Source organism: Electrophorus electricus, unplaced genomic scaffold (assembly GCF_041902795.1).
Source record: "Electrophorus electricus isolate QZ-2024a unplaced genomic scaffold, ASM4190279v1 Scaffold36, whole genome shotgun sequence".
NCBI lineage: Eukaryota > Metazoa > Chordata > Actinopteri > Gymnotiformes > Gymnotidae > Electrophorus > Electrophorus electricus.
In genome coordinates this window covers 491,428-498,853 of record NW_027658649.1, presented here as the reverse complement: position 1 = coordinate 498,853, position 7,426 = coordinate 491,428, and the positions used below count along the sequence as shown (strand labels likewise).

Sequence of the window (7,426 nt, the reverse complement as noted above, 5' to 3'; positions counted from 1 at the left end):
AAGATTATAAAAAACACAATCATACATTTACCTGATACTTATATCCAAAGTGACTTACGAGTGAGTATAACTTGAGCAATTGAGGGTTAAGGGCCTTGCTCAGAGAACCAACAGTGGCAACTTGGCAGCAGTAGGGCTGGAACAGGTAAGCTTCTGACTACATGTCAAGTATCTTAACCACTGAGCTACCACTGATCACTGCTGGGGGTAACCATAAATGTTAGAATTTAAAATGTTGGATACTAAACTATTTAAAAAACATTTTGGAACATTTATTTATTTCATTTCCCCTAACCTTTGACAGCACGGCTAGTCCAGACCTCTGTATATGCATCTTCTTACCCCTTCTCTCTGCACACAAAAAATAAAACGCATTGAGAAGAGACTAATTGCACAAAGGATAAAAAATAAAATGACATATATAATGATAAAAGGAAAAGGTAAATAGATAACAGTAGATGTGTTAATATAAAATCAAAAGTCATCTAAACAGAACTCAATGCAATAAGTGTGTTTTGAGATGTTTTTGTTTTGCTGTTGGTTTGTTTTTTTTTTCTGTTTTTTTGCTTTCAAGTGCTAATGCCATTATGAGTTGCTAGACCATGAAGACATTTAAAGACATTTAAAGAATAATAAAATAATTAGATTTTGCTGTAAAAGACAGATGTCATGTTCACACTGCACAACTGCACTGCTTAATGTGAGCAGACATCTGGCAGACACGCTTATCTATAGCAACTTACAGTTTCAACTATATTACAGAGCTAAGTCCATATAGCGGTAGGAGTTTGATTCAGTTCAGTTCAGCTCACTCAGGCTTTCATTTCTGTTTTCTTGTCTTCAGGTTTTGTTTCATTGTCCCTAATAGGTCCAACTTATGCTTGTCTACTCATGTCTCACTGTTCTCCTTTGCTTGATGTCACAACTTCATTGATACCTAAAGTGAATGTTGGAAATATCACATGTTCTTTGAGTAGGAATCAAACATCATTGCTCTAATACACTGGACTGATAGTGGACTCTGCCGAGGTACACCTACCCCTGATGTTGTGATGTTACTGAGCCTCATCCTGTCTCAGATGCCTTGGCTACTCCCATCATCCCCTGATGTCCCCTGTTGTAGCCCACACCACCTCCTCCCCAACCAGCTACTCTCTGTTGCCCTTAATGGACGTTCTCTTGCGACTTGGGTCTCGGACACATGCACACAAGTCTAGAACCTCCAGAAAGTTGGACTAAACATTAAATGCTTATTTCATTTTTTAATTTATGTCTCTCTTTAAACAGCCAGAGGAGGATGGGACCCCCTTTGAGTCTTGGTTCCTCTCGACGTTTCTTCCTCATGCTCTAGGGAGCTTTTCCTTGCCACTGTCACCCTTGGCTTGCTTACTGGGGGCTTGGACTTGGACATTTGAAAAGCTGCTTTGTAATAGCACCTGTTGTAAATAAAATAAAATAAAATAAAATACAATTTTAAAAAGTACTTTATAAATAAATTTTGAGTATTTGATTTTTATATGTAATCTTAAAATGTATAAGATAACTAAAATTTGTTTTTTAATCATTACATTTTTTCACTTAAAACAAAAATATAATTTGGATAGTCCCAATAATCTAGAAAAATCAAATCTCATCATTACAGTGCCAACAACACATCAACATCACCAGACTTCAAAGCACTTGTCTGAGAGGAAGATTTGTATGCCTGTAATTCTGTTGTTGAAGAGCCTATAAAATCAAAATAGGCTTTTAAATTTGAAATTTTAAACTAAAATAAATACAACCTTATTTTAAATGCCTAAACACACACACACACAGTTACCTCACAGTGTGAATATTGTTGTTGGTGGAGAAGGTATCATAGATCCTCTTTGCTGACACATCAGTGATGTCATTGTGACTGAGGTTGAAATTAGATGGATTATAATTACCACATTGTTCAGGATTCCCAAACACACCTCCCTCTACTAAATCACCGTGTAGTAGTACAAACACCTGTAGATTTATATATCAATGAATTAAAGTAATGAACGAATGAATTAATAAACGAATGATTGAATTAGCAAATGAATGAATAAGCAAAGCAATAAATAGTATATTTGTGTCAGTGGACCTGAGTCATTAATGGCCAGATAATTATGCATTTTGACATTTTAAACAAAATATCATTTCTTTCAGTTCTTGTACACATGACTTGTTATCTATCAGGCATGAAACTGTAAATCATAATGAGTCTGTTATGCCTTATTTCTCTTTTTAATGAGAACATGTGTTTCTACAAGCAGTCTGGATATTCTGTAGACCACAGAGATCCATCCTGCCAAGTACAGGCAGTGATCAGTGATCCAGGCAGCCAGTGAGAGAGGTCGTCATTTCCAAATAAAATCACCAAGAAAATCAAGCTTTTTGCTGTTTGCTTTTGAAAAATAAAGTCCTTGAAGGAACACAGGATATGACTGAATGAGCAAAGTTAAATTTATATAGAGCCTTTCAAGGAACATACAATGCTTTACAATGAACACGCACAGCTTCTATGTTCAGTCACCCTGCCGGATTTTGTGTTAAATTGTGAGAAAAAGAGTAAAATGTGTTATATCTATGTTAGTGCTCACTGTGCACTCAACAATCAAGACTCTCTACACATCCCTCCTCCCTCTTGTCCACTCACTCCAGGATGTGGGCTTTGTGCTGGTGTGCGAACAGCATCTGCAGGCAGTGGTTAGTGAGCTGACAGTGGCTAAGGTCCAGTTCTGACAGCCCTTCAGAATGTTCCAGAAACAGTGCCAGTGACCTACAGGCCTGCTGGTCCAGCCGGGTCTGACTGAGGATCACCATCTTACCCAGAGCCCGGGAGAGAGCCACAGCGCGTCTCACACACTCCACATCAGTCCCCACACAGAGAAGAGACAGGAACTGGAGCAGCATGGCTTTATTGCTGCTGAACACACTCAACATTCTCCAACATGTAGAGTCACAAAACACTAACACACTCACATAACTACTAACATTAATGCTATTTACACACATTTTGTTTCAAATGATAAAATTCTTTTCCCTTTTCCAGAATGCTTCCCTAGTTTGTGTGGTGTTGAGTCAGTGGCTTACTGAAGGGTGACTGTGTGTAAAATGGGGAAGAGTTGCCCTCACAGCCGTGTAGAGTGAGCTGTGTGTGTGTGTGTGTGAGAGCTCACTCTCTGGATGACCATGGAGACGACTCTGCAGTCCTCAGTGCTCAGAGTCAGTGTGTGTTTCTGTGTGTCTGCTGTGAGGTCGAGAGCAGAGCAGCAGGAGAAATCCAGTCTGTGCTGCAGAGCGAGGAGCAGATCTGTTGCTGCTGCCCCCTGCTGTAGTTCAGAGACACTGTAGCAGTGGAGCAGCCTCAGCAACAGCAGCCTGTCAACACGGAGAAAACAAAACACACACAGACAGTGGCAGGGCAGTTAATTTCAGGTTAATATAAATATTTCACCTAAATTTAATTTTATTCTGAAGTAAATATCCATGGATATTGCTGATTACCTGACAGGAGTCTCAATAAAACCTAAATGATGCTGGCACAAAATGACTTTTGAGGAAACTCATGAAAAACACATAAACGTACATAAACGTTTATATAACACTCCCTAAACAGACCAGTTCTGTGTTAAAATTCTGATTGTGAGAAAAGTTCAAGCCTGAGACGGGAGACGTGTTAGAGCAGTGGCTCAATGCTCTCCAGCTCCGCCTTTGGTATGGAGGTGAAAAGCAGGCTGAGAGAGACTGCTGTGCAGTGCTGGAGGGTGAAGCGCAGGGCAGCACAGTGGACAGAGTCCAGCTCTCTGCTGTTCAGGTTGATGCAGTTCTCTGCTGAATTCAACAAGCTGGACACACAGTGAGCAGAGCCAGTCTGATAGATCTCTCTGATGATGGACAGTACAAAGCTGGAGCTCAGCCTGGGGAGAAGACACACACACACACACACACAAAAACACAGACACACATTTCCAGGTCTCATGCTGTACAGTATAATTAAAGTGTTTGGACTGTTACTAACTGTGTGAACAATCTGAGCCACACAACACATGACTGTATTCTCTCACCTTCTGATCTGAAGTCTGGCCAGTACAGGCAGAAGGTCTCTGGGATTTTGTTACTTAATGTTGGGGATGTGTAGTGGTCCCATGAGCTGGTGGAAGCTCGTCTACTTTGCCGTAACGTCACCCTTTCGCCTTGCTGTCTGGATGCGTACTGTCTGTCAGACTAGCAATTCATCTACACTTCTCACAGATAAAACTGCCACTAATGACGAAGAATAAACATGCTGCATTCAGTGCTCTGAAGCAGAACATAAGTCATGATGAAAAAGCAAAATGTTAACATTACTTATGTTTGTGGTAGTTCCTTAGATATAGTTTGTGATGATAAAATAGTTTTCCATGGAAGTTGCCAGTTTCCAGGTAGAAAGTAGTTAAATCCAACAAAACATTTGTTAAACAGATAGAGAGCAGTAAGAGCTAGTATGCTGAAACTACCTGTTTCAAAAACAGGAAGCTTCCTTATGAAGGAAAGAGGTTCTTACGAACCTCAGCATTTTGACAGCAAGTATTAACCATGGCTATAAAACCATGTGAATAATTCAGTTATGGGATTAATCTAAAAAATAGAACATCAAATCTAATTATTTGGCCAGTACAGGGTTATGCAATATTCCTTCATCTCAGCAAAATGCAATAGCTTGACTTCCTTAACTGATTAATAATTAAAAAATATCTTTCTTGACTATAAGAATATAGCTTACCCATTAGAAAGATTAAACATCCAGTCAGCGTGTATCCTGGCATGTTAATGTAAAAGGCAGCTCCTACTGGATTTGGGGAAAGATTAGTAAAAGATTTCAAGTATCTGCAAAGCAGAAAACTGCCTATTCAACAGGCATGAATGATCTGCTACCGAAGTAGTTGTGTTATTTGCATAGCCTAATTAATATCATTAGATCAAGTTCTATATTACCTATATTGTTATATTAAAATGTTGCTATTGCTTTTTTGCTTCACAATTGTTACACATAATTGCTGCACCTGATACAAGGATAGGAATTTCAATTTATTCATACTGGATATAAGAATCATTAATGGCTGCTGAGTGAAGCACTTTCATTGAAAATTCATCCACCAATTTTTTTTTTTTTTTTTTTTTTTGGAACTAGAAACAGGGCACATCAACCAGGAATACATTCCAGGTCTGTTTTAGAACACTGGCTGTGATTCATTACATTTTGGCAATTGTGAAAAGAAACTGGATGATACTTCTAAAAGTAATTGTGTTTGCAGTTTATTTGCACAGTTACATGAACAACACTGGTAGCATAGTCAACAGGCTTGATGGTTTTCCAGTGCACGACACTGTGATACCAGGGCTGGCCCAAGCCTGTTTGGGGCCTACGCAGAAATCTGAGCTGCCACTGACATAACATAGGTAAAAAACAAATAGAAATAAATACATGGTCTTTGGCACCCTCTTGGCGGCCTTAGCAGGCTCTCATTTTGCTTATACGGCGGGACAATTGTTCTGCTGTTATCCTACCTATTGAGCAGTTTCTGGTGTTTATTTTAGATGGATTTTTGGTTGTATATATTATAATTAGGCTACTGTGGACAATTGTATACCGTATAGCTACAGCACCTGTACTTCACACACATGTAGTAATCGGATCTAGAAAGTTGCCAACCCTATTAAAATATTAGGTTTATAGTATAATATTTGAATTAAACAGACAAAGCATTAATCACAATCATTTGCATGATGATTAAATCTTGAACCAAAAATGTATCAGAGAGCTGTAGTGTTTTTTATAGACACACACCCAATAAAACTGTGCTTGACCATTTCTTGCCCTCTATATCATTCTCTGCAGTTTACTGAGAAAGACCTGACACTGGGTAATGCCATTGTCTATTCGAAGGCCAAAACAACAACAATCTTGGTTATCAAAGACTCACTCCACCCTGACCACAGCCTCTTCTTTTAGAAGCCATGAGAAAACCACCATCGCAGCTTGAGAGCACAAATCTAGCCTCTTAAGAGGTGTTTTGTTTCACAGGCAGATCGATATCTCAATGCGGTCCACATGAAAGCAATTTTCTTTCCCTGAGTGCAAATTGCACTTTTAATGCCTGATATTTCAGCCACTCATTTCTCTCACTACATGACAAAACTCTCGAAACTTTTCTCCAAAAGCACTGAATGTTATTCTAACCATTTATGGCCTTTCTCCATTCATGTACACAAAGTCCAGTATGATTCCAAATGTCATCAAAAGATATATCTGTTTGTAGCTGAACAACTTATACAATGCGATCTTTCTTCTTTGTGTCAAATGAACTTAACAATTGAAACATCCAAAACTGGCTGTGTTTCTTGCCAACATACTGGTGTTTGGACATGTGGGATTACTTGCATGTCGCTTTCAATAACTCAGTTGGTAGAGTAGAAGTTAAAACTTAAAAAAAAAGTCATCCTTAGGCTGTCGGCTCAACTCCAACTCACACAAACTTTATGTTTTAATGCAGAATCTGTCGTTTTATATGAGCATAAAAAGAGGTTTTTCCCTGACCGGGAATCGAACCCGGGCCGCGGCGGTGAAAGCGCCGAATCCTAACCACTAGACAACCAGGGACAAAGCTGCTGAGTTTACATGAGAAGACCATTTTTCAAAGTCTGCACTCCTACTATTCTGACAGTGTTTGGATGCATACTGGACTTGGTATGCATGAGTGGAAAAAGGCCATAAAGCGAGTTATTCATCTTTCTCTTTGTTCTACAAAAAAATGAAGTTTGCAAGAGTCAGGGCTCTTTTTTACCATCTGGGAAAAGAGGGAACGCTGGTGTCACTAACACATGGAAAGAGCTGTTATAGTATTCCCCATTTGTCTCCTTAAAGCTTCTGACATTTTAGCCACTCATTTCTCTCTCTACATGAAAACACTCTAGAAAATGTTCTCCAAAAAATACGGAATGTTATTCTAAGTACTCAGAAAATAGTCTTTTCCTCCCCCTTCTGACGCGTGAACTTATAGACGCCCTTGATTGCACGGTGTCTCTGTAATTGACAGGGGAGAGAGCGTATGCCATTCCCTCTCTCCCTAAGAGTACAGCCAATTATGCTCTTCTAGACTCTCGGCCACAAATGGCTGTGACACCATCAGTTTCAAAGTTAAACACAACTCCTATAGTACCAATAAAAGCTTCACACTCACCTCAGCTGGGACATGGCAGACACTGAAGGAAACTCCTCACTTCACTCTCTTCATCTGACCAGTCATTAAGCTCCACTGGTTTCTTCACTGTTTTGAGTTTCAGCACTTCTAGCACTTGTAATATTAGAATAGAATCCCTTTAGTTACTAAAGGTACACAGAAATGTACACCGGTACATAGAAACTTACTGT

At 39.3% G+C, this 7,426-nt stretch overlaps 1 non-coding gene across 1 annotated transcript; it reads right to left on the bottom strand.

The window, feature by feature from the left end:
• Window positions 1-6,583: 6,583 nt before the first annotated feature.
• On the bottom strand, window positions 6,584-6,655 carry trnae-uuc (transfer RNA glutamic acid (anticodon UUC)). Its single transcript has one exon. It is a non-coding gene; the product is annotated as a tRNA-Glu (tRNA).
• Between the last annotated feature and the right edge of the window lie 771 nt (window positions 6,656-7,426).